Below are 27,275 nucleotides of genomic sequence, written 5' to 3' on the forward strand. Positions count from 1 at the left end.
CCGTCCGGGCAGATGTTCAAGTCCGCCTGCCAGTTTTCGCAGCCAAGCGATGAAGAACAGCGCTGGGCCAACAGATTCGCTGGAGGCGACGGCACATCGTTGCTCCATCCGTCCTCCTGTCCATGGGCTCTGTCTGTCCGTCCATCCAGTCCTCTGTGGATGTAACTCTGCCCCACCCCTCTCAGCCGTGTTTCTGGGATGGATATGGACTTTGGGGGACTTGGGCAGAGTGCCAGGCTGCAATCTGGAGAGCAGAGGGCCGGCGCCCGTGAATTTGGGTCCGGGAGGCTCTGAGCAGTGGGGGCAGCCTCAGCTTGGCGATGCTCAGACGTGGGCATTTCTACAGCCCATCCTTCTCCCAGCCCATCCTTCTCCCAGCCCATCCCTCAGGCCCCTTCTGGAACATTCCATGTGATCCTCTCTTGGGGCAGGAAAGGTGAGGAAAGGGGTCTTACAGGACCCCAAACTCTGGCCTCCCCGGAAGGCCCGGCAGCCAGCCCTGGGCTCTGTTCCTGTCCTCGGGGTTTGGTTATATGTGGACAAAGGCCCTCAGGAACCTGAGCAGGACCCGGTCTCATCTGTTGTTATGGTTACAGAGAGGGGGACCAATATCCTGTGAGGCATCTTCTGATCGTTGCTGTCGGATGCAGGACCAGATTAGGAGGCCCTGCCGACACCCCTCCGGTCTGCCGGGGACCGTGTGACGTTCGTGTCGACCTCCTGTGTGGGGTGACCGTCTGCCTGCTTCGTCAGGAGGTGGACGGGTCTCATTAACAACTGTCAGAGGATCACTTTGCTGGTTTTATTGCAGCCGTAAAAGTGATCAAGGCGGCCTCGGGGAGCCATGGGCGGCAGACGGGGAGTGAGCACATCGCCGGGCCTGAGCCACAGGGCAGGGCGTCTCCTTCCGGCACGGAACTGGGGCGCCTGCTGACGTGGCCAGCGGCACGGGGATGGGTGTGGAGTGGACAGAGCAGGCTGGTGAGCCGTCAGGGCTCCCGGTCTGGGACTGGGGGTGGGGAACGGGGGATGGGAGTTAGGGTCTGTCTGCTGGTCATAGAATCATTTTGATGTCAGCCTCCTAAGGCCTCCTGACCTGGAAGAGGAATGTCCCACCTTGTTCTCAGGTGGGCACAGCCCTGAGAGTAGGGGGACCTGGGTGCCCACTGGGAGGTCAGTGGGTCTCTGCGACTCTTATTCTCGAGACAAGGACCCCATGGGACTGGAGGAGGTGCAGCTATGACGTGGAAGCTGCTCAAGTGGACAAACAAGATGTGGTCCATCCACACAATGGAGGATCATTCAGTCTTTGAAAGGAAGGAAACGGCCCTGGCCGGTTGGCTCAGTGGTAGAGCGTCGGCCTGGCGTGTGGAAGTCCCGGGTTCGATTCCCGGTCAGGGCACACAGGAGAAGCGCCCATCTTCACCCTCCCCCCCCTCCTCTCTCTCTCTCTCTCTCTGTTCCCCTCCCACAGCCATGGCTTGATTGGTTCAAGCGCATCAGCCCAGGGGCTGAGGATGGCTCCTTGTTGCCTCCACCTCAGGTGCTAAAAGTAGCCCAGTTTGAGCACAGCCCCAGAGGGGGGTTGTAGGTGCATGCCAGTCAGGGCACAGCCAGGAGAGTCTGTCTCTATCTCCCCTCCTCTCACTTGGAAAAAGAAGGAAAAGAAAAAAAAAAAGAGAGAAATATGCTACAGTGTGGATGGACCTTGAGAATGTAACCCTGAATGTGATAAACAAAAATAAAAACACATAAGAAAAGACAAGCGCTGTGTGATGCCACGCACATGAGTCCCAGGAGGAGTCAGATCCAGAGAGACAGACAGGAGGTGGGGGTATTTGGGGTAGGGGTGTGTGGGGGAGGGGAGTTAGTGTTTCATGGGGGTGGAAGTTCTCTTTGGGAGGGTGAGAAAGTTCTGGAGGTGATGATGGAGATGGTTGCACCACATTGTGTATATATATATGATTAATATGTCACTAAGCTGTGCACTTAGAAACGGCTAAGATCATATATATATATATATTATTATTATTATTATTATTTTTTTTTTTTGTATTTTTCTGAAGTGAGAAGCAGGGAGGCAGTCAGATAGACTCCCACATGCACCCGACCGGGATCCACCCGGCATGCCCACCAGGGCGTGATGCTCTGCCCATCTGGGCTGTTGCTCCGTTGCAGCTGGAGCCATTCTAGCTCCTGAGGCGGAGGTCATGAAGTCATCCTAAGCACCTGGGCCAACTTTGCTCCAATGAAGCACCTTGGCTGCGGGAGGGGAAGAGAGAGACAGAGAGAAGGGAGTTGGGGGAGGTGTGGAGAAGCAGATGGGTGCTTCTCCTGTGTGCCCTGGCCAGGAATTGAACCTGGGACTTCCACATGCTGGGCCGACGCTCTATCACTGAGTCAACTGTCCAGGGCTAAGATGGTATATTTTATGTTATGTGCATTTAAAAAAAAATTTATTGATTGATTTTAGAGGAGATATATAGAGAGAAAGATGGTGGGGGGAGAAGTAGGAAGCATCAACTCCTGGTAGTTGCTTCTCGTAGGTGCCTTGATGAGGCAAGCCCAGGGTTTTGAACTTGTGACCTCAGGGCTCTAGGTCGATGCTTTATCCACTGTGCAGCCACAGGTCAGGCTGTTATGTGCATTTTCTCACAATAAAAATGTGGGGAAAAATAATTAATGGGTAGAGTATAAACTGAAAAACTGGACCAAAAATATGAAACGCCTGTTTTCAAACATGAGCCAGCAAGCAGTGCAGACTGGGCCCCCTGATGAAAAGGGGGCGGGGGCAGCGAGCACTGTGCTGACCGGCTTTCCGCTTGACAGCTTGACGGCAATCCCCAGACGCGGGGCAGGAGGGAGGACGCCGCCGCATGGACCTCGCGGGCTCGGCGCGGTAAGGAGGCAGAGATCCGGGGCCTCAGAGGCCGGAAGGTGCAGCGCGCAGACCCGAGGGGGGAGGCAGACAGAGGGAGAGCTCCAGAACTCTGCACGGAGACTGTGCCTGAATGCCAGCGGCCCCCCAACTCCCAACGTGGGCTGAGGCCCCCAGTGACTTAGGGGAGGTAGCGTTCTCAGGTGGCGGCAGGGGGTACGGTTTCCAGGGCTCACGCAGGCCGGAGCCACTTGCGTTTCCACCCGCTGGAAAGGAGAGAACTCGCTGAATACGTAGCATTCAGTAGGGTCCTGCCTTGGTCATCGGCTGAACTAATGCTGGAGAAAGGGCTACCCTGGACTTGTCCCCAAACATCAAAATGAGCCTCCAAAGGACCAAAGGTGACTAAGGTGACTTCACCGCCTGCTGGAAGGAAGCCCACACTCTTTATTTATTTATTTATTGAGAAAAAGAGAGAGAGGGGGAGAGAGAGAGAGAGAGACAGACAGGGAGGAACAGACAGGAGGGAAGAGAGATGAAAAGCATCAACTCATAGTTGCAGCACCTCACTTGTTCATTGATTGTCTTCTCATATGTGCTTTGATGGGAGGGGCCTGCTCCAGCTGAGCCAGTGGCTCAAGCCAGTGACCTTGGGCTTTAAGTCAGCAACCTTTGAGCTCAAGCCAATGACCAGGAGGTCATGCCTATAATCCCACACTCAAGCTGGTGACCCCGCACTCAAGCCGTTAACCCCGTGCTCAAGCTGGAGAGCACACACGCTCAGGCCGGTTACCTCGGGGTTTTGAACCTGGGTCCTATACATTCTAGGCCGACGCTCTATCCACTGCTCCACCTTAAAGGTATGTAACAGAATTCACACTCTGCAGTGCACAACATCCAATGTCATGTCCAGCATCCGCCAAAAATCACTAGATAAGCAAGATGTAGGAAGCTTGCCCCCTCAACAGGAGGAAAAAAAGACCAGCTCCTAGATTCAGACCCAGAGACGACAGTTGATTAAAGAAACAGCAGACAAGGATATTAAAACACCAGTTTATAAACATGTCCCAGGTGCTCAAGGATTTAAAGAAAAACATGAACAGAATGATGGAAAAGCAAAAACAAACAAACAAAAAAAACAAAAAAACGAGACACAAAAATTCTGAATGGAAATGACGACAAATGCAACAGCTGGAGCCAACACCCCCCTGGGTAGAATCGGACCACAGCAGGAAAACTAATGGGTTCACGTTTTGATTTAGCACCGGCGTCGGCAAGCCGCTGGCCTGCTGGCCGAATCCTGCCTGTTGGATTCATGTTTGATGGGCACATATCCACGGTCCTGTGCTTATCGTCCAAGGCTGCTTTAGAAACCACACAACATCGGGGCTGCCACCACCGCCGAGGTCGTCTGCTCCACCCAGGCTGACACACTGACCACGTGGCTCTTTCCAGAAAAAAAAAAAGTGCTGGCCCCGGTTCCAAGTCCGTTCCTCATGATTTCTTTACCATCAGTGCCAGAGCAAGCTCTCTGCTTCTCAAGGACAGTGCATATGTTCATGTGTAAGCCAGCGGGTCTGCGCTTTTCCAAATCAGCAGGGCGTGAATTGTGTGACCTTGGGTTACATGCTTTGGGCACGGCAGACACAGCACAGGATGTTTGCAGGAGTGAGGGAGAGCTGTCTGGCCCTTGGACTTCTCCGAGGTCCGGAACTCCCGCCCTGGACTGCACTTCCCTGAGCCCGTAGGGCCTCTCTCTGCACCCCAACCCCCAAGAACACGAGCCGCACCAGCCAGGACGTCCCCCTGCCTTGCCCCTGCTCACGGCCAGCCCAGCGCCATCCCGAGCAAATACAGAAACGAGGTCCGGCCAGCCCAGCGCCCTCCCGAGCGAATACAGAAACGAGGTCCGGCCAGCCCAGCGCCACCGAGCGAACAGAAACGAGGTCCGGCCATCCCGGCGCCATCCCGAGCGAATACAGAAACGAGGTCCCGCCAGCCCGGCGCCATCCCGAGCGAATACAGAAACGAGGTCCCGCCAGCCCGGCGCCATCCCGAGCGAATACAGAAACGAGGTCCCGCCGTGGAAGGATCCGCCAGGCGGGGCGGCATTGCGTCCCTGCACCTGGGCTTGGGAGGGAAAACTTAGCCTTTCTTCTTGACACGGTATTTCCTCCACCTCCTCCCCTCACCCTCTTTTTTTTTTTTTTTTTTTCAAATTTTAGCTGACATCTATAATTTGGAAAGCTATAAAAATGAATATAGATGAAATATTAGAGACCGACAGGACGAAAAAAAGCGTGAACAAAGAGGCTCTCACGGCTTTAAATAGGTCTTAAAACGGCTTTCATCGACGCGCCCGCCTCAGCCCAGTGAAATTGATTCATTGACCAAATTGGCCATTTAAAATTCAAAAGCCTGTGTTCTCTGAGCACGGCTCCCTCTCCGCCAGATTTATGGGGCCGCAGAGAGGCACCGGGGGTGTCTCCGGTTACTTTTTTTTTTTTTAAGGATGATCTACAGCGAGATGGCAGGCCGCTGGTCCCGGGGAGCACGCGCCCGCCTCGCCCCGCAGCCGCAGGTGGGCAGGCGCTGGCCCGAGGGCCCTGTCGGCAGGGCTGGCCACCCGCTCCCAGGGTCCATCCCACCCGGGGGTCCTGCTCCCAGCCGGACAAGGACCGAAGGTGTGTCCGCAGAAGGGAGGGCGCCCTGGAGAGGGGGTGGGATCCTGTCTGTGTGAGGAGCCCTCGGTGGGACCAGCTGCCAGGCTGGCTTCTGGGAGGCAGAGGGCACCTGGCTTCCACCTGAGCTCACCTGGCTGTTCTGAGCAAGGGAGCAGACGGCACATTATTCTTCAGGTCCGGAGAGGACACCCCTGCAGGCGAGTTTGTGGCTCACGGATCCCGGGAGGAGGGGGCACGCTGAATCGCTCAGGGCCGCACGGGGAGGCAGCAGGGCTGGTGCAGAGGAGGGTGAGGGGGTGAGCGGCGGGCAAGAGCCCTGGCCCATGGTGCCCGGGGGAAGGGAGGGGTGCGGCAGGGAAGCAGGCTGCAGACTGGCTGGTGTGCATATTTAGGGCTCTGGGGTGCAGGGGCCGTCCCTGGTTGTCTCGGTGTTTACGGTGCAGGGGGCCGTGGCCTGGGGTGTGAGTACCCACTGGGCAAGGGGTAAAGTGTAGGCTCTGGGTTGGTTGGTTTGCACTTGGGAGGGCATGTGGGGTGAGGGCTTTGGTCTCTAGGAACTGAGTGGAAGGGGCTGCCCCTGCAGGGTCAGCAAGAACCCAGACGTGACAGTGTCTGAACACAGCAAGCGTGGTCAATGCAGGGCCTGGGGTCCCAGTGCCGGCCCCTTGCTGGGCGGGCTGCCAAAGATGGCGGAGTTATACTACAGGGAACTCATCCCCAAAGTCACCTGGGCTCTGGCCACCTCTTCTACCTAAACCAGCTGCCGCTGCAGACGTTTGTAGTCTAGAACAGTGGTCCCCAACCCCCGGGCCGCGAACTGGTACCAGTCCTTGGGCCATGTGGTACCGGTCCGCAGAGAAAGAATAAATAACTTACATTATTTGTTTTATTTACATTTAAGTCTGAACGATGTTTTATTTTTAAAAAATGACCAGATTCCCTCTGTTATATCCGTCTAAGACTCACTCTTGACGCTTGTCTCGGTCACGTGGTACATTTATCGTCCCACCCTAAAGGCCGGTCCATGAAAATATTTTCTGACATTAAACCGGTCCGTGGCCCAAAAAAGGTTGGGGACCACTGGTCTAGAAGACCCATGAGACTGCTGCAGGCTGGAACGAGGGGGCTGGGAGGGACCTGGGTGAGGGGACAGGGGAGTGGGCATGCCCTCGTGTTCTAGAACGCTGGGGCGTGGGTGAGCGTTCCAGAGGGGGCTCAGGGTTAGCGATGAAAAGGGAATGAGAAGATCTGAAGACACTGTGGCTGCGGTTGGGGCTCAGTCAGAGGCGGGGTCGGGGCTCAGTCAGAGGGGGGGTTGGGGCCCAGTCAGAGGCCGGGGGCGCGGGCTCAGTCAGAGGCGGGGTTGGGGCCCAGTCAGAGGCGGGGCTGGGGCTCAGTCAGAGGCGGGGTTGGGGTTCAGTCAGAGGCGGGGGTGCAGGCTCAGTCAAAGAGCAGGATTCACCGTTCAACCTGAGACCTTGGCCAGGATTCAGCCTGAGACCAGGATTCGTGCTCTGTTATTGGCAAGGGTCAGTTTCAATCTGTGACAGCTTCTTCAGTGTGACGCCACCTGCCGTCATTTAATTCAAGAACCTGTGTCTCCCTGGAACTTGCTCCCTGAGACTTGTCCTCCCCCCCGCTGGGTCACCTTCTCCACGGCCCACACTTCTGGGTGGGGCGGGCGTCCCAGGATGCACGTCTTTGACGTGGCACATACGGCTCTCAGTCTGTCTGAACCCTGGGGTCAGATTAGGTCACCTGTGGGCCCTGCACACAGGAGGCTCAGGACACCGATTCAGTCCCCAGTGTCCGCTGAGCCATCCTAGGTCCCTCGGGAGGGACCTTGGGTCAGGCGAGGGATTGACTTGGGATGGGCAGGAAGTGAGCCAAGGGCAGGAAGCCAACCAAGTGTCTGCAGCAAGCCTGTGGGAGAAAGCGGAACACTCCAATTATCATCCGGGAGCCTCAGAGTGACCCAAGGGACCAGGGAGCCAGGACAGTCACCCATACATCCCAGGAGCCCCTGGCTGAGGCCAGCTCCTGGCTGGCAGTGGGTAACTTCCGGGCACTTCTGGCCCATGGCAGGGACAGCAGGAGGTCCAGGGCATCTGGCAAAGACGTGTGGGTGCCGGCAGTCGGGGATCCAGGGTGTGCCGAGGGAGTCCGGTGGGCGTGCATGCCCCAAGCCCGTGGCCTCTGGAGCAGAGGGGAGCCCGGACCCACCAGACCCCCAGGAGGCTGGATTGCTTCTCTCGTCCCCCCTCAGCCTCAAGTCTCCATTTTAATTACCAACTCTTATTTTTAAACTTTAATTGTATAATAAGTGACACACTAAAAAAAACCCCCATCATTAAATTTTAAACCTTTGTCATCACAGCATTTTATTACATCTTGATGACTTTATAAGTATGATTTTTTAAATTATTTGTTCCCTGTTATTTTATGATGGCACAGTGAGAGTTTTAATATCTCATTATAGCACCGGGTGATCATTAAACATGTCTGATACACACGTGTGCTGCAGCCCGGGTCCCAGGAGCTCTGCCAGGCGTGGGGCGGGTCATTCCTCTGGGCGATCGACTGTGGCGTCCTTGTGCAGCTGGGACAGACTGCACCTGGAGGTCGCGGTGATCTGGACGTGCACGCACCCTGGCGTTCCCAGCCGGTCCTGAGGGGGTGCCCCCCCTCGGGTGGTGAGTCCCAAGCGGCCCCCACTTCGTTCTGCCACTCTGTGCAGGATTGGCAGGTCGACTGGCCGCCAAAAGGAACCTCCAACCCCACAGGGAAGGCTTCTGGGCCTCTGGTCTGGCTTCAGAACTGAGTGAACACCTGAACTAAGGGAGCACCTGGGTTGGGGAACACCTGTAAGAAACAGGGGACTTCTGGTCTAAGCATCTCCTCTTACAGAAGCAAAAACTCAGACAAGAGAGGGACTAACCTGCTGAGGTCACCCTGAAATTCAGGGGCAGCCCCCGGAGGAGGGTGCAGGCCTTCACCTACAGCCCCCGAAGAACTGAGTAGCCACAGGACTTCCTGGGGTGATGACGGACAGGGAGGGGGCCCCTGCAGAAGGGGGTGCAGGCAAGGAGAGGGGCAAGAGAGGAGATAGGTGATCCTCACTCTCACGGGCCTCCCCGCCCTCCTCCCGGGACAGAGGCTCCTGGGGGGGTGGGGACCCAGCAGAGGAACCCTCACATGCGGTCATTTCCCCTGACCAGCAGTCCCCTTCCCAGCTGGTCTCAGGAACTGGGCCGACAGCTCTCAGGGGGCAGAGGGGAGGCTCTGGACCCACAGGCAGAATGAATGCTGAATGTACCTGTGGCTGGGGTGGGCGGTCACTCCCTTTGGTCTGTGGGGGCCCTGTCCGTAGCCGTACCACATCTCCTGGTCCTTCTGTGGACACCTGCGTTCCAGCCCCTGGGACCTCTCCCCAGTCCCGGCCTCTGGTGCCTGTTTCTGGGCCCAGTCTCCTAGAATCCCACTGGGAGATGAATGCAGGCTTGGGAGAGCCCTGCCCCCCCCCCCGCCCCGGGCCCCCCACCAGTGCCTCAGCTTCTCGGGTTCCCAGTTGGCCCGGGGCCTGCGAGCAGTCCAGGCTGGCCAGGGGCTGTCCCTCCAGCCACGCCCCCGCCACCTGGACACTGCTGTGTCCTGCCCCAGCCCCGCCCCAGACATGGCTCTTGGCGCTGTGACCTGGCTCCCTAGGCACACCCGGTGGCCAGGCGTGGGCACACACACCACGTCACAGCTCAAGGCCACACGGCGCAGGCTGGCAGGGCCGTCACGCCTGCAGGTGACTCCAGCACGGGAGAGCGTGGGGATGAACATTCGGCTGGGACGGGAGCCGTCAGTCTCCTGTCCGTCTCCCGGGGAACAGAGAAATGGCAGTCCGCCCGTTTGGAGACACAGCGGGGTCTGGTGGGCAGCGGTCTTCCTGCCTGCGGGGCCCACTCCCGCGACTCGGCAGCCCCTGCCCGCCCTGGCAGGAGCCAATCATCCTGGAAATTATATTGTTCGCTCGTCCCACTCGGCGGAAACTCAATTACCTGGGTTGAGAGCAATCAGCATCTCATTCTGTCCTGCAGCGAGGTGGGACCCCCTCTTTTTGTATCCAGCTGTGGCCCCTCCAGACTCATGATTCTGACTAGGTGAGGTGGGCCCCCAAACTCCTGAGGGACCCGACCCACATCCTGGCGATTTGTGTGGGACTACGAAACCTTTTCCCATTTTCCCAAACGCGAGCAAATATAAAACTGAGAAACACAAGCCCCTGGGCAGAAAATGTCCGGGTGATCCTGGCTACATATTTTAGGGGTTTCTCTCCAGCTGTGGGGACCCCTTTGCCTGGGGGGGGGTGCTGCCTCCGTGACAGGGACTAACGAAGAATGGACAGGAGAGTCACAGGGCGATGGATGGCGCTGGGTTGGTCCAAGGTCTCCACGCCTGCCCCTTGCTGGGTCCTCCAGCACAACCTGCCTGCTGAGGACGCGGGGCTCTGGCTGAGGACCTGATGTGACCCAGGGCCTGCGTCTTCTGCTTCCTGGACCACGTGCAGGACCTCGGTGTGGGGGTGCGGCTCCTCTGGTCTTTCCAAGGCATCGGGCAGAGGCGAACGCAATGTTCACTTAACATCTCTCGGCCTGGCATGCGGAAGTCCCGGGTTCGATTCCCGGCCAGGGCACACAGGAGAAGCACCCATCTGCTTCTCCACCCCTCCCCCTCTCCTTCCTCTCTGTCTCTCTCTTCCCCTCCCACAGCCGAGGCTCCATTGGAGCAAAGATGGCCCGGCCGCTGGGGATGGCTCTGTGGCCTCTGCCTCAGGTGCTAGGTTGGCTCTGGTTGCAATGGAGCAACGCCCAGATGGGCAGAGCATCACCCCCTGGTGGGCGTGCCAGGTGGATCCCGGTCGGGCGCATGCGGGAGTCTGTCCAGCTGCCTCCCCATTTCCAGCTTCAGAAAAATACCAAAAAAAAAAAAAAAAAAAAATCTCTGAACCTCAGTCTCCTCATCTGTAAAATGGGATCCTGCTATTTCATATTGCCTAGAAGTATTTAAAAGAAAAACCTGTAGAATTGCATGCTTTTCAGGATATTTGCAGAGTTGTGCAATGGAACCATCTTCATAATCTAACTTTAGAACATTTTCCTCACCCAGAAAAGAAACCCCATAGCCACCAGCACCGCCCCTCCCCCCATGCCTGGAAACCACGCATCTACTATTTGTTTCTAAGGATTTCCTCTTCCACACATTCTGTATAGAAGGAGCTATTTAATATGTTGCCTTTTGTGACCGGCATCTTTCACACAGCAGCTGTCTTCACCCACGTTCTGGTGTGTACCAGCTCTTCGTTACTTTTGCTATGAATAACATCCCACTTAAGGACGTATCATAGTTTGTTTGCCAGTTCTTGTTGATGGATGTGTCCGTCTTCCGTCCCTACGAATAATGCTCTGTGGACGTTTGTGTTCAAGTTTTCGCACAAACACGTGGTTTCCTTTCTCCTGGTTGAATACCTACGAGCGGAATTGCAGAAGTGGAGGGTAGCTCTGTGCCTAAATTTCAAGGAACTACTTATTTACACGTTCCATTCTTTTCCAGACTTTCTTTCAGTCCATTGGTGTCTTTGAACCTAAAACGTGTCTCTTGTAGACAGTGTATAGTTGGATCTTGAATTTTGTTTTTAGACAATCGGACAATCTCTGCCTTTTGACTGGATTGTTTAATCCATTCGTGTTTAATGGCGTAATCAACGAGGTTACACATGCATCTGCCATTTTGCCCTTTGTTCTCTATGACCCCTGGCATTTTATCTCTCTGTTCTTTTTTTAGAGCTTCATTTTGTGCAAATGAGCTGTTTTCTAATGCAGCATGAGGAGTCACTGGTGCCTTTAGTATTTTTAAAGGACATGTTTGTTATTCTTACCAGATTTACCTTCATCTGTCAGAGTCCAGTTCAATTTATTCAGACTTAGTTCCAGCAAAAGCCAGGAACTGTCCTCTTATACGGCTCCACCCTGCCCCTCTTTCTGTGCTAATGTCATACATGTGGCATCTCCGTAAGTTACAAATACAGCAATGCATTGTTAAAATTGTTATTTCTTAGCGCCGTTGCCCAGTAATGGAGCAGTGGCCCCAGATGGGCAGAGCATCGCCCCAGTAGCAGGCTTGCTGGGTGGATCCCGGTCGAGGTGCATGCAGGGGTCTGTCTCTCTGCCTCCCCGCTTCTCACTTAATAAAAAAAATGTTATTTTATATAATCATGGTCTTTTAAAGAAGCTGGGAGATGAATGGAGAGCATGTATATTGATAGAGTCTATTATATCAACCTTCTTACTTACCCTTTTTTATTCTCATTTTTCCCCACAGGTTTGAATGAACACCACATGTCGTCATCTTTCTCTAATACAGCTCTCCCCACCTCTTTGGTGCTGTTATGATCAAATATATTATGTGTCTCATAAAACTTCCTTTAGTATTTCTTGTAAGGTTGGTGTGCCAGCAACTAGTTATCTCAGTTTTTCGTTGGGAACACCTTTACTCCACCTGCGTAGTTTAAAGATGGCTTTGCTGAAAAGTAAGACTTGGGGCCGGCAGAGTTTTCATTCTGCACTTTGAATATTTCCTCCCATTGTCGTCTGGTCTTCATTGTTTCTAAGTCAGCTGTTAATTTTTGGGGGGTGGGGTGGGGATTCCTTTGTATGTGATGGGTTGTTTTTCTCCTACTGCTGTCAAGATTTTGTCTGTCTTTGTCTTCAGTGTTTTGATGATGATGTTATTTGGGTGAGTATCTCTTGGAAGGTTGAGTTTCTTGGATATGAATTTAATATTTTTCATCAGATTTGGGAACTTTCCATGAGTTCTCTGTAGCATCCACCGGGTACAAGAACAAACGTCGGAGACTTTCAGGAGTATAGTTGTAACTTTATTGGCCAGTTTAACCTGCGCAGGGGCGAATTCCTGAGATGTCCGGAGACACCGTACTCACAAGGAGCTGCAAAAGGGAATCGCGCCTAGCGCTTACAGCTAAGTCTTTTTATAAGCTGAGCAAGCAAGCAGTTCATAGAAGCAAATGTGGCGGTTAGCTATTGGCTAATTCATACTTATGTAGCGTAACAACCCAAATATGGAATGGAATTTTTCAAAATTCTGCAAGTCTAAACACATATACTGTTATTTTGTGGTCAGTGAGTCAGCATCTTGAACAACCTTGGTCATGGCATTCCTAACGGTCAGGGGCAGGACCTGCCTGTACACTTAAGTTCCCTGTTCTGTTAGTGCCTAGCCTACATCCTGTTATTTTAAACATTCTGACCTTTTCTTGGTCTTTACATTCTCCAAGTGTTATTTCTGTCCCTTTCTCTCCTTTTGTTCTGGGGGGCACTCCCATCACACAGATATTGGTATGGTTAGTGGTATTCCATGTTTTGTTGTGGCCATTCCTCTTTATGTTTTTCCTACTCTTCAAATGGCATAATCTCTACTGGCCTAATGTTACATTTGCTGATTCTTTCTTTTGCCAGCTCAAATATATCCTGTAGCCCCTCTAGTGAATTTTTCATTTTACTTCTTGACCTTTTCAACTTCAGTGACATCCCAGTCACAATAAGCGCACTGAGTACCTAGATCTTGGTTGCTAACACCCTTCTCCAGTAAAAGGAAGTAAGGATCCTTGAACAAACGGCAGATCTAGGGCAGGGACAGGGATTATTCAAGAGGAGCCCGGAACATCATAAGGGGTCAGAACATAGAGAAGTTGTCAGAACCCCAAAATGACCCTACAATGATAGGATTCTGTCAAAAGGACACGGGAGCCAACTGAAAGAACTTTTAATGGCCAAAGCTGGAACACTTTCAGCATCGAAGTAAAGTGGTCCACGATTATAACCTGAGGCATAAAATTACTACCTGTGAGTCCACACTGAAGAAAGGAAATGGTTGAATAGGTCTATAAATGGGGAGAAGAGACAAATGTCCCACTTTAGAAGGATTCCAAAAAAATGGATGTAAATAGTCTGTCTCCTCACTTCTTAAGTGTGGGCTGCTCATAGTGACTTTCCTTCCAAGAAGTGTGAGAAGTTGGGAAAAGAGTAAATTTTGAAGAGGAGGAGTGGAGAAATCTGACAAGCATGACCTCCGCCAGGCGGTCAAGGCCACCAGCAGTGACACATCATATTGACAGTCACTTCTGTTCATTCGACATAATGAAACTCGCGCTTCACCTCTGCAGTCTTGCTCCCATTCCCCGGCAAAAGACTCACAACTTTGGTGTAATCATGAGAAAAACACCAGACAAATTTTAATTGAGGGTCATTCTATAAAATGCCTCTAATTTTTCTCATGTTTGGGATCTTAAATTTATCTTCTGAGTCCTTTATCTCTGGGTTGTTTTTTTTTAAAGTGAGATGGGAGACAGAGAGACAGACTCCCACATATGCCCCGACCAGGATCCACCTGGCAAGCCTCCTACCTGGCAATGCTCTGCCCATCTAGGGGCATTGCTCAGTACCCGAGCTATTTTTAGTGCCTGAGACAGATGATCCATAGAGTCATCCTCAGCACCTGGGGCCAGACTCACTAGAACCAATCAAGCTATGGCTGTATGGGGGAAGAGAGAGAGAGAGAGAGAAAGAGAAAGGGGATGGGGAGTGGTGGAGAAGCAATGGTCACCTCTCCTGTGTGCTCTGACTGGAAATCGAACCTGAGACATCTACATGCCAGGCTGGTGCTCTGCCACTGAGCCAACGAGCCAGGGCCTCCTTTGTCTGTTTTTATCATGACTTCTCACTTTTTTGCTCTGTGCTCATAGTTTCCAGGCCACTGATTTGGGTCTAGACAGCGGTCATTCTATCACTTAATCTATTTACTCAATTTATCCCTTTCAACTCCAGTAACAAAATGCTCACTGCACTTGGGTCTCCGTACTTGTCATTACTGTTGTCATTTTCTTTGACTTGTCCTCTGTCCCCTTCAGGAGCTCCATGTGCCATCTTGGTTCTGACTGATCTTTGCTCTCTTGTGGCTGCCCCCCTTGTCTGGGCTATTTTCTTTCTTGGCTCTCTGCGGAGGCTCAGACGCGATTATTCCATTACCTACAAACAGGTGGTGGGAGGCCCTGTGGACTCCGTGGTGGTGTAGAAACAGGCATGGTGCCAGCCCCATGGGTCTCCTAAGCCTCTTCCAGCCTCTCCGACTCTCCCGGGGCCCCTCTGGGCCAGCTTCCATTTCAGAGAAGGTGGGTGGAGAGGTCTGGAAGCGGAGGGCAGAGAGCCATGCTTTCTCTCACCGTCTAACCTGGAAAGTCACTTCAAACTTCCCTCAGGACACCCCAAGTCTATGACTTGAGCTAAGAGAGACCAGCCTGTTGCCCCAGAAAGGCCCAGGCCAAAGCCACTTGTTTCTGCATCTTTGCAAAGGAAGGCTGCAGGTCCTTTTCTGCCGAGGACGACATGTTCTACACATCGGTCAATGTTTCGCGAGTCACAAATTCTGCAACAAAGTGACATAAAGGGATAGCTTTTCTGTCTCATAGCACTGACCTGTCGGGGACCACTGGAGCAGAGTAATGAGCATGGCTGAGGAGGGGTCCGGGGACGCTGGGAGCACCCCCGCGGGGTCCACAGTATCAAGAAGAGACTGGTGGAGGCCCGGGGAATAACCAATTAGGCACAACATTGTACTTTTTAAAAAATAGCTGATGGATTTGCTGGCTCTTTCCTTCATCAACTCACCCTTGGCCTGTGATCGGTACAGGAGTCAGACATCCTCTCCTGTCACCCACCCCCTGGCTCACAACTCCCACACCCTTTTCATGAGCTGCGGGCCCAGGGGCGCACCTGACCGCGTTTCCACTCGCACGCCCAGACTCAATGTGTGCTTCAGTTCACCCTCTCTGCCCTGGGCCACACCTCTTCCCTTTGGTGGGGGTGGTGCCGAGCAAAGGAAAGAGACCCTGAGAGCTGCATGACCCTGGTCACAACCCCACCCATTGCCATGCTACGCCCATTGTGTACCGTTGCCTGGGAAACCTGAGTCCATTTAGGGCGGCAGGGGAGTGGGGGGGAGGTGGCTCGCTGGCCCACAGTGCTGAGGCCATGTCTGCCTAGAGACAGAGAGGATGTCAGCAGCCCACAGGAGGTGAGTGCTGAGGCTCTGGGAGCGAAGGGGAGCCCAGGGTCCCTGGGCTCTGAGCCTAGTAGGGACAGGGTGCTTATTGGGTGGGGCAGATGTATTTCCACCCGCCCTTCACCCTGGACAGACACAAGTCACCCGCTCCCTGCACCAGCCACTATGTTGATCTCAATATGGAAGTGTTTTTGGCAATAACTCCTTGGCTAATGGCTCCACTGTCATCTCAGAGGTTGTCCAGTGAGCTGCCTTGGGTGGGGGCAAAATGGGATGACCAGGTTCAGGAGGGGTGGCCAGTGGCTGGGACTGGGGGGTCACACAGCCATCCTGATGGGTCATGCACCAGCCGTGAGGAATCGGAAGAATTACTATGTCCTAGGTCAGAGGTTTGTGGTTCTCAGGTAATGAGAGATACAGGAACTACCGTCTCCGGCCAAGGGAAACAGCCACCAGCCACACTGGACCTCGGGCTTTCGAAGGGGAAGCTTCGGGCGCAGTCCCACCAGAGTCAGCACACAGGGCCGGCTGCTCCTATGGCCACCGCTCAGCACGGAGGGCCTGGGCAGCGTCCCAAGGCAAGAGGAAGAGAGCAGTGAGAACTGGGAGGAGACACAGACTGCCCTTTATGTAGACTATCCCACATTCTACATTAGAAAACTCTCCAACTTTGCAATTTGAACAAGTAAGGTTTGGTGCAAGGAGAGACATAAAGCAAGTCCTCCGCTCTGCCACCCACAGCCAACACTAAGTGGAAAACGCAGCAGAAAAAACCCACCGACCACCAGAGCGACAGAGCAACAGAGTGACAGAATGCCAAGGCAGGCGCTTGGCGGTGAACACAGACGTAGCATCTCAAATGCAAAAATGTTTCAATTTCGTTGGAGGCTACGGATGGAGATTTAACAATTGGAGAGAGAGCTCCCGAATAGAAAAGCTGGGTCTTGAATGTCCTGTTTCCCTGTAAAATATGTATGCATTACATGCAATTCCACTTAAAATCCTAATGGCATTCCTCGTGGTCTCTGACTCAGCTGGATTGCGGCTTCCTGTGGACACTGATGGACTCGGGAGCATCAGACGAGCTTGGAGAGGAGCCGGAAGTGCAGGGGTTTGTCCCACCAAATGTGGGGACTCCGACAGAGAGTGCGGAGCCATCGGCCAAGGGGACAGCAAAGGCATCCAGGCCTGTGCACACACAGAGGGACATCCAGGCCCGTGCACACGCAGAGGGACACCCAGGCCCGTGCACACGCAGGGGGACACCCAGGCCCATGCACACGCAGACGGACATCCCGGCCCGTGCACACGCAGAGGGACACCCAGGCCCGTGCACACGCAGGGGGACATCCCGGCCCGTGCACACGCAGGGGAACACCCAGGCCCGTGCACACGCAGACGGGCATCCAGGCCCGTGCACACGCAGAGGGGCATCCCGGCCCGTGCACACGCAGACGGACACCCAGGCCTGTGCACACGCAGAGGGACACCCATGCACACGCAGACGGGCATCCAGGCCCGTGCACACGCAGAGGGACACCCAGGCCCGTGCACACGCAGACGGGCATCCAGGCCCGTGCACACGCAGAGGGGCATCCAGGCCCGTGCACACGCAGAGGGACACCCAGGCCCGTGCACACGCAGAGGGACACCCAGGCCCGCGCACACGCAGAGGGACATCCCGGCCCGCGCACACGCAGGGGGACATCCCGGCCCGCGCACACGCAGGGGGACACTCAGGCCCGTGCACACGCAGACGGACATCCAGGCCCGTGCACACGCAGACGGACACCCAGGCCCGTGCACACGCAGACGGACACCCAGGCCCGTGCACATGCAGAGGGACACCCAGGCCCGTGCACACGCAGACGGACATCCAGGCCTGCGAACATGGAGACGCGTCCTCCAGCTCTATCATCATACTGGCAGGGACAGGCAACAGCCCAGCCGACAGCAAAGCAGAATAACTCAGGTCACGCTCATATCCTGCAGACTACGCTTCCGGTGGGCGGGCTGACGTCTTGCGTGTGCAATGCAGAACTCTCAAACACTTAGAAGAAACTCCCAGGAAATGGCTTTGGGATGTCAGAGGACAGAGAGATTTCTCAAGAGAGACATGCACACACACTCCCACCCATAACACTGAAGTCTGATGAACCTGACAGCCTTCTAAGTAACAGCCTCCGCACGGGGGAAGGCACCCTCAACAAAACAAGCTGAGGAACGAGACCCAGAGCAGGAGGAGGAACTATCTGCTGCACACCTAGCAGACAAATAATTATGTACCTAACGTCTGTGAAAAGAGCTCGCATTAATCAACCAGACAATACGAGACAAGAACCAGCGGAAAACTAGGCCAAGCATCTGACCACACAATTAACAGAAGAGGAAACTGAATAGCCAAGGACCATGAGAGGAGGTGCCCTCTTTCCCCCGGAAACCGGGGGAATGCAAGGTACGCCGTGGTTTACAGTTAGCACCTTAACAAAGACGACAAGGGACCCAGCAGTAGCCGTGCGGGCCCTGGGACAAGGGCACGCTCAGACAAGGAGACAGGTTCAGGGGGTCAGGTCAGCCCTGGAGGGGCTGCTACTCCCACTGCACCCCACCCCCCCACCCCCCGGTTGCCAGGCTCCTGGGTGCCCTAGAGTCAGAGAGACAGGGATGAGTGCGCTCTGGAGAGAGCGTGTGCCACTAGCTCCTTTGTCTTGAGGCTTTTTTCTCTCTCCTTAGCCCCTGGGCATCCTAGGGGAGGTCTCCAGGGAGGGCCTTATCAAGGTTATTCACCAGCTTCCCAGGTGTGCCCTTCAGTATGTTGATGCGTTAAAATGTGCGTAAAGGAGAGGTCAGGGTTATTTTCTAGCCAGTTTTATTTTGAAATAATGTCATCATCAAAGAGTTACCAGGACCAAGGCCGGTCTGTCCTGGGAGGGTTGGGAACGTGTAAACCAGGGGTCCCCAAACTTTTTTCACAGGGGGCCAGTTCACTGTGCCTCAGACCGCTAAAGGGCCAGACTATAAAAAAAACTATGAAAAAATCCCTATGCACACTGCACATATCTTATTTTAAAGTAAAAAGACAAAACTGAAATAAATACAATATTTAAAATAAAGAACAAGTAAATTTAAATCAACAAACTGACCAGTATTTCAATGGGAACTATGCTCCTCTCACTGACCACCAATGAAAGAGGTGCCCCTTCCAGAAGTGCGGTGGGGGCCGGATAAATGGCCTCAGGGGGCCGCATGCAGCCCGCGGGCCGTAGTTTGGGGACCCCTGGTGTAAACCATTTGCTCCTAAGTGTCCTTGTTTGGGGAGGATAAGACCTTGCGATCCATTTGCTGGCTGTCAATGGCTCCAGTTGTTTGGTCTTTTTTCATTATTGTGTCTCAGTGTCCCTAGTCCACCTGTTAAGGAACTTCTCTAGCGTCTCACTATCCCGCCTCCACACTATCCCATAATAACACACTGGGACAAAGACCATCGACGTGGAGGAAAATAGCCAGAGACGGGGGAACAGTTTTTCTCGTGAAGAGTATTCTCAGTCGCAATGGGAACAAGCACCATGACCAAGGCTCGCCAACGGCGGTCAGAATAACACCCGCCCCTCAGTGTGCAAGTCTGTGGACTGGACGTCGGACCCGAGTCTCAAAGTGAGGGGCGTGACCCGGCCACATTCCTTCTGGCAGGTGCGGGTGGGCATTGGGGGATGCAGTTCCTGGCCTTTGTGGGACCAAGGTCCCCATGTCCCTGCTGGCGGTCAAGTGAGGCCTACCCTCATTTTCGGAGAGGCTTCCTACCTGTTTTGGCCGTGGCTGCCTGCCTGTGTCCTCAGCATCCTCCACGGTCAAGCGCTCCCTCAGCCTCTTCTCCTGTCCCTTCTGTTCCGTCTCTGACTTCAGCTGGGGAAGGTTGTCCACTTTTAAAGGTTCACGTGACTCGACTGTGCTGACCACATGATGGAAACAATTTCCATCTCAGGATCCTCAACTCAGTCACTTCTCCGGTTTCCGTCACCAGGTGAAGGGGGCTAGTCCCAGGTCCAGGGACCTTGCTGGGCACCCTTCCTCGGCCGGCTTTGGGGAGAGGGGTATAAAGCTGCGGCCGCAGGCTGTGACCACCAGCGAGTGTCGATGGCATGTGGACGTCACCACTGGCCCCTCGCAGCTGTCTGTGGGTGTGGACGCTGGTCACGGAATAAAGGGAATTCTAGACGAAACGATCATGTTCATCACGCCAGCTGGACATCCTTGGGGCTCCCCATGTTCTGTCTAGATTTCGGGGCGGTGGGCAGTTTTTACCTAGCACCAGACAGCAGCCGACAGGCTCCAATCCTCAAACACACGTCCAGGAGAGGTTCCCTGAGCACGTCTTGAAAAATGTTTCTTGAAGGTAAATCCCAGACCTCGGGGTTTGGGGGAGAGGCCTTCTGGGCAGGCCTGCCGTGATTTTCATGTAGAGAGGGCAGACTGGCGCAGCTATGGTCCTAGACCTGAGTGGGAGGGTTTTAAACCGTTAGCAGGATGCCTGTTGTGGCACAAGCACAGACATCAATCCGGTGTCCACCGACACAGAGCGCAGAAGGGGGCACGTTGTCGGAGTTCTGTGGTGAGCTTTCCTGAGCACCGGGGACATGCCTTCTCCCGGGACACAGTGATCGTCCCTGCAGGGAGGCGCTGACAAGTGGGAAAAACAAATTCTCACCGTTCCCTGCCTTCCAGACGACCAATTTCCATTCTGTTCGGAAAATGCCCCCTGAGCTGACTTGCAGGGTCTTCGGAGTCGGAGCAGTTAGCACGGGACACTTAAAGATGCCAGCGCACTTCATCGCCACTTGCAAACAGACACGGAGGGGTCGACACGCTGATCGCTCACCAGTCACTCCCCATAAACGCCGGCACCGTGAGATCTTCCGAATCCGCACCGTGCTAAGCCCCCACCCACCCCCCCATCGAAATCCTGGCATCCGATATTCGGGAGTAAACCTTTTGGTCATTTACCAAGGCCGTTGAATTTTATAGTAAGTGTGTTTTCCAAACCAAGCTGTATTCTAAACAATAATGACTTTTTAATGCGGCTCGGTGATTACACTGTCACAGTGACATACGGGGGTCTCCGACCGCCTCCGAGATGAGCCGGCGCCAATGACTCGCCGGCACCGACCGCCCGGCCCAGGTGAAGCAATCTTCATCAATCACCCTCCAAGCCGCGTGGCCTGGCAGGTGCAGCCGCGTGCCGATGTCAGCGACTTAAATTTCCGCGCTCCATTTGTCAACAAACCCTTTCCTCTTGTTCCCGGGCCACGGAAGCCTTCTCTCTGCGGTGGGTGACACCGGCCCCTGGGCCGCCAGCCCCCACGTGGCTGCTGACACCGAGTGAGCCCCACGTGGTCTGCTCCGCGACTCCTGCGCCTAGCGGACGCCATATTGGGAGGCACCGATGGGAACCACGCCTGACGTCACTTCCGCCGTCACACACGCTGTGCTGGACACGTGGTAAAGGGCGTGGGCTGCCTCTGTAGTGATCAGACGGGTTCTTTCCTGAATTCTGTCCTCTCCTCAGGGCCTTTTGGGGACCAGGGACTCTTGAGTCCTGCAGGAAGGTGCCCAGAGGTCCCCACTGCCCCGCACATGGGGGCGGGGCTTGTTCACCATGTTTCTGAACCCCTCAGTGACCCTATTTGGGTGCCAGCATGCCAGCAATGACCTGGCACTGCCTGAGGTGCCCAGGACAGCCGCCCCTCTGCGAGCAGGGGAAGCCCCTGGACACCCGGTTGACCGCCTGCAGCCTCCCAACAGCAGCCACATCCAGAGGCGGATTTAAGGACAGGGGCACCGGGCGCGCGCCCTGGGCCCCAAGAGCCCCGCAAAACTCCAACTTGACACTTTTTTTTTTTAACAGAGACAGAGAGAGAGAGAGTCAGAGCGAGGGATAGGTAGGGACAGACAGACAGGAACAGAGGGAGATGAGAAGCATCAATCATCAGTTTTTGTTGTGGCACCTTAGTTGTTCACTGATTGTTTTCTCATATGTGCTTTGAGGGAGGGGGCTCAGCAGACCGAGTAACTCCTTGCTCAGCCAGTGACCTTGGGGTCCAAGCTGGTGAGCTTTGCTCAAACCACCATGCTCAAGCTGGTGACCTCGGGGTCTTGAACCTGGGTCTTCCACCTTCCAGTTCAACACTCTCCACTGCGCCACGGCCTGGTCAGGCGACACTTTTTTCTAGTGACACCAAGTTTGGTTTCTTTTGTGCAATTTTAACAATAATACATAATGCTTTTTATTTATTTTAAAAGATGGTTAACATGTATTTTTATTTTCCCTGTCTCTCTCTCTCTTTTTTTTTTTAAGGGGCCCAGTATTTTCTTTTGTGCCCAGGGCCTCAACCGACCTTAATCTGCCTCTGGCCACATGCCCTAGGAAGTCACCACTGTCCCCTCTCATAGATGGGCAGGGGCTCCACAACGCCTCAGCACCGGGAGCAGCATGCAGAGGGTGGGGTCCTTTTGCTTCTCAGTCACATGCTGTCTGTGCCTCCTGGGCAGTAGGGTGGGGGCAGCGTGTTCAGGGAGGGGGGCCGGGAGCCACAGTGCCCACGGCAGGCCTCATCACCCCTTCTTCCTTGAGACTCTACGGTTCTTATCCCATTTTGCAGACTTGGAACCTGAGGCCTGGAGTTCAGATCACCAGACTGGACCCGGCCAAGGCCACACAGCTGGGTGCTGGGCTCCCTGCCCAAGGCCAGCGTCAGCCTGCACCTTTGGGTCAGTGGTACCCACGATGTGACGGGATTGCTGATAAAAGCAAATGAGTTAGTGACCCATAGGTAGCTAGCCCCGAGTATGGGAAGACTATTAAATTCCTTTTCAGTACTTAACACAAGCCTTGAATTGCAGCCATGGGTTCATTTTCAAGAAGAAGGCCCTTCAAAGAAGCCATAATCTCTCCTCTTTAAAAACAAATAATAATAAGGAGGAAGTCAGGAGCCAAATCCCTCCCATCTAGACTGCAGAGAGGGGCTTAATTTCTGTCGCAGTGGACAAGAGACAGGCCTTCCCGAGGGAGAACAAGCCTCCCCTCTCGGGCGGGTTGGATGCACCGAGTGTGTCACGTCGAAAATTAACATACGCACGTCCCATCTACGTAGCAATTCAAAACCTGATTTAACAAAGTGCTCTTATTAAAGTCAATTGGCAAGCATTCCATTATAAAAGCAAATGAAACCCTCCCCGTCTACAGATAAATAATTTTCTTCCCACACCTAAGCGGGAGGCATTAACTTAACGGGCAATGATCTAAATTATGTATTAAAACTCAATTACTCTTTATGACTGCTTTCCAATTAGGGACCTCTGATCGACTCCCTGCGTGGGGACTTCTCCTGGCATACCTGACTCCTCCCTGGCCGGGCGCACACCTCACCCCCTGGCTTAATTGAGTGTGTCTGTCCTCTCTGTACCCCACCAGCGGGGGCAGCTGAGGACGGATAAAAGTGGCATGGGAACCATCACCGAAGGACCCGTGTGCGGACTGGCTCTCGGCGAATGCTTCTTGCTCAGAAATCTCCTTCTCAACATGCTTTCCCAAGGCGACCCCTGGGGGCTGTGGGTTCTGCCCAATCTCTCGCAGTGTGCTGCTATGACAAAATTAATCGTCCTCTGTCCCCACCGGGTGCTGGCCGGCTGGGACCCCATCCACAAAACACGCACGGTCACAGCTGCCCCCACTTAACGAAGGGCTCCCCTTTTAAGAATCCTTGTGTGTGCTCCTGTCTTTGCCCAAACCCTGTAGACTGGGGGAGGCTGACAAACAGCAGGGATTGTTCCTCACGGTCCCAGAGGCTGGAAGTTGGAGAGAGCAAGGTGTCATCAGGAGATGCGGTGTCTAGTGAGGACCTGCTTCCTGGTTCATGGACAGCGTCTTCTGTGTCCTCGCATGGTGGGAGGGGCAGGGAGCCCTCTGGAGCCCCTTAGAAGGGCACTGATTCCATTCATAGGGTCCCAAGGACCTCATCACCTCCCAAAGGCCCCGCCTCCTAACACCATCACCCTGGAGGTTAAGTTTCAACATACGGATTCAGCAGCACACACACATTCAACCCATAATAGGCCATATTTCTCAAACTTGAGTAACAAACAGCTTTTTAAAAAAAATTGTGTGGACCCCTTGCCAAGTGCTAAAATGCTACTCTTTGTGCCAACGTAACTATAAACATGAACACGATCCGAAATGTAAGCAGGACATAATTTACCAGGGACTCGGGCAGGGGTGCTGGAACATTCCGTCACCAAGGATTCTCTGAGCTCACAGTCCAACCTTGACATTGGAACAGTCAAGGAATGCTGCCTGGAGGAGGAGGCCTTCCTGTCCCAGCTCAGTAGCACCTGACAGGGAGAGCCAGGCTTGCATCTACCGGTGTTCCCGTACCTTTCTCTGTCACGCATGTCTGGAGTGATCTCAGTGCCAGTGGCCGATGGGGCAGGCAAACCCATTGGCCCCCAGCCTGTCTCAAATGGGCCCTGGAGTTTGCTTTTTGTTTGTTTGATGAATTCTTCCGATCTTCAAGAAAGAAATTAATTTTACTGATTCCTTCAAGCGGTCATTAGAAAAGCTTTTAATGAACACAGTAAAACCCAACTAATTATTGCCATGGCTTTTTACTCTAAATAAAATTGACAGGAACCACGAAGAGGACGCATATAATTCTCCATAGTTTATTAAAACCCATTCATCACAGTTTTTTATCCTGGAGGAAACTGATTGTGCTAGTCGGTGATAATTTAACTAATATTTCCTTACTGCATCTAATATTTAGGGGAGTTTACAGATATTAAAGTCATAACACATTATATGGAGATGACCTTGCATTCTAATTACTTTTCTCGGTGAGGAATTCCAGACCGATTCACGCGTTTGTCTTGGGAGGCCTCCCGTTGGTTGGAAAGGGACCCCTCCTCTGTTTGAGGGGGCGGAGATCGACTCAGCTGTCAGCACCGTGGGCTCTGGTCATGCTCCTTCCGGGGACGGGCTTGGGCCTTGGGGTTGGAGCCCCGAAGGGTCCTGCCATTCCCATCCATTCCCCAAAGGACCACACTGAACCCAAATTCTTGTGCCTGGAGCCCCCAGAGCTAAGCAAACATGCCTGAGTGTGGGGGAAAAAAAGTGTTTCTTCCTGTTTATTTTCAACCCAGAAGCCACACTGTGCCCCAAACCAGGTTTGAAACTCCAGCCCCCTGCTCATTACTACAGATGGTGGAGCGTCCACAGGCCCAGCAATGGGACCACTGAGCCCGTTACTGTGGGCTCAGGCTGAGCTCCGCGTGGGCAGCACCCCGCACCGATCCACGTGTTCGTGTGGACCCTGCCCCGCTCGTGGGCGTCACCCGAACTCGGCACTCGCCTCCGCCCCGCACCCTGATCCACGTGTTCGTGTGGACCCTGCCCCGCTCGTGGGCGTCACCCGAACTCGGCACTCGCCTCCGCCCCGCACCCTGATCCACGTGTTCGTGTGGACCCTGCCCCGCTCGTGGGCGTCACCCGAACTCGGCACTCGCCTCCGCCAGGGACCAGGCCTCCCGCCCCTCCCACGGCCGGGCAAACGGGTTTACATCCTGCTGGCTGCAAACAAGCAGGTCCCGTCTGAAGACCATCTGTCCCCTCACAACTCAGCTTCCACTTTCCTCCTGCTTCCTTCCGTTTGAGAGCCACACTGCACATCCAGCTGCCTCTCCTAATTCTTTTTTGTTTTAATTTTAGTGAGAAGCGAGGAGGCAGAGAGACAGACTCCCCCATGCGCCCGACCGGGATCCACCTGGCATGCCCGCTAGGTGACAATTGTCTGCCCATCTGGGGTGTTGCTCCATTGCAACTGGAGCCATTTTTTAGTGCCTGAGGCAGAGGCCATAGAGCTATCCTCAGCGCCCAGGACCAACTTTCTCCAGTGGAGCCATAGCTGCAGGAGGAGGAGGAGGGAGGGAGGGAGGGAGAGAGGGAGGGAGACAGAGAGAGAGAGAAAGAGAGAGAGAGAGAGAGAAACAAGAGGAGGAAGGGTGGAGAAGCCCATGGCCACTTCCCTGTGTGCCCTGACTGGGAATCAAACCTGAGACATCCACAGACCGGGCCAACGCTCTACTGTTGAGCCAACCGGCCAGGGCTCCTAATTCCTTTTTATTGTCACAGTCATTTGCTTAGATTAGATGAGGAACCCAGGAAGTTGTGCCCGGGGAACGCTCGCGCACACAGCTGTGCATGGGACAAAGCAGGCCCCTGCACCCCTCCCCACAGCAGGTGGGCCTGGGGGGTGTTGACTGAGCTTTCCACACGGCCGTGCACGCACCATGGGACAGACGCTGGCTGCCACACTGCCGTTGCACAAGCGGAATCATGCATGTTTTGTGGCTTTCCTTCCCCTCATGGTTTATGTTTGACCCCCCCCCCACCATCGTGGGGTGTTCCGGGGGCATTCACAGCCTGGCCCTGCTTCACTGCTGGCCACAGAGGTCTCTGTTCTGCAGGTGACATGTCCATGTCACACAGTGTCTTCTGCTGATGAGAAATTAGCTCTGTCTCTTCCCTTCCTGTTCTTGTCGTTTCTTCTGTCAGCAGACAGCAGCCACCAGCAGCTCTTCCCACGATTCCTGTGTCACATGCACATCGCTACCTGGGGCAGGTCCCTCCGAGGATGGGCTGGGTCGAGGGGGTGCACATGCAGGTGTTGACGGCTTTTCCCAAACTGTTTTGTAAGAAGGCTGAGAAAGTCCTCCCCCTGTACCTGTTCTCTCACACCTGTAGCCTCGTAGGAAAGTGTTTATCCTTTACCGTTACTTTTCCAGTTTCATGGGTGAAAAACCTCTCATTGTGGCTTTTGTTGGTGTCTTCCTGATTGCCAGTGAAATGGAGCATTAATTATCATTGTGTGTGTGTGAGTCCATGGCAACATCTTCAACCCACAGAACGTACTTGTGCACATGACTTATAAACCCACCTTCAATGTAAATGTAGGTCATACAGATTCTTGAAAACATACAAATTCTCAAAGAAAACACAGGCAGTAAAGTCTTGGACATTTCTCAGGGCAGGTATTTTTCCTGATACATCTCCTGGGGCAAAGGAAATAAACGGGACCACATCAAAGTAAGAAGTTCTTGCATGGCAAAGGAGACTATCAACAACACGGAAAGCAGCCCGTTGAATGGGGAGAACATATTCGCCAATGATACATCTGATAAGGGGTTAATATCCAAAATCTGTAAAGAACTTACAAAAAATACCAAAAGAACAAACCATCCAATTAAAAAAAATGGGCAAAGGACCTGAATAGACACTTCTTCCATGATGACATACAGATGGCCAATAGACAAATAAAAAGATGTTCAACGTCATTGAGATGTCACCTCACACCTGTCAGAAAGGCTAGCATCAATAAATCAACACACAGCAAGTGCTGGCGAGGGTGCGGAGAGAACAGAGCCCTCCTGCACTGCTGGTGGGAATGCAGACTGGCGCAGCCACTGTGGAAAACAGTATGGAGATTCCTCAAAAAACTAAAGATGGAGCTGCCTTATGACCCAGCAATTCCTCTTCTGGGAAT

The 27,275-nt window shown here is 53.9% G+C and overlaps 1 long non-coding RNA gene across 1 annotated transcript; it reads left to right on the forward strand.

Moving 5' to 3' along the window:
* Positions 1-21,001: 21,001 nt before the first annotated feature.
* On the forward strand, positions 21,002-23,551 carry LOC136376914 (uncharacterized). The gene is made up of 3 exons (XR_010746255.1): positions 21,002-21,180; positions 22,341-22,449; positions 23,032-23,551. It is a non-coding gene; the product is annotated as an uncharacterized lncRNA (long non-coding RNA).
* The last annotated feature ends 3,724 nt before the right edge of the window (positions 23,552-27,275 follow it).

This window comes from Saccopteryx leptura, chromosome 6 (assembly GCF_036850995.1).
Source record: "Saccopteryx leptura isolate mSacLep1 chromosome 6, mSacLep1_pri_phased_curated, whole genome shotgun sequence".
Taxonomy (NCBI): domain Eukaryota; kingdom Metazoa; phylum Chordata; class Mammalia; order Chiroptera; family Emballonuridae; genus Saccopteryx; species Saccopteryx leptura.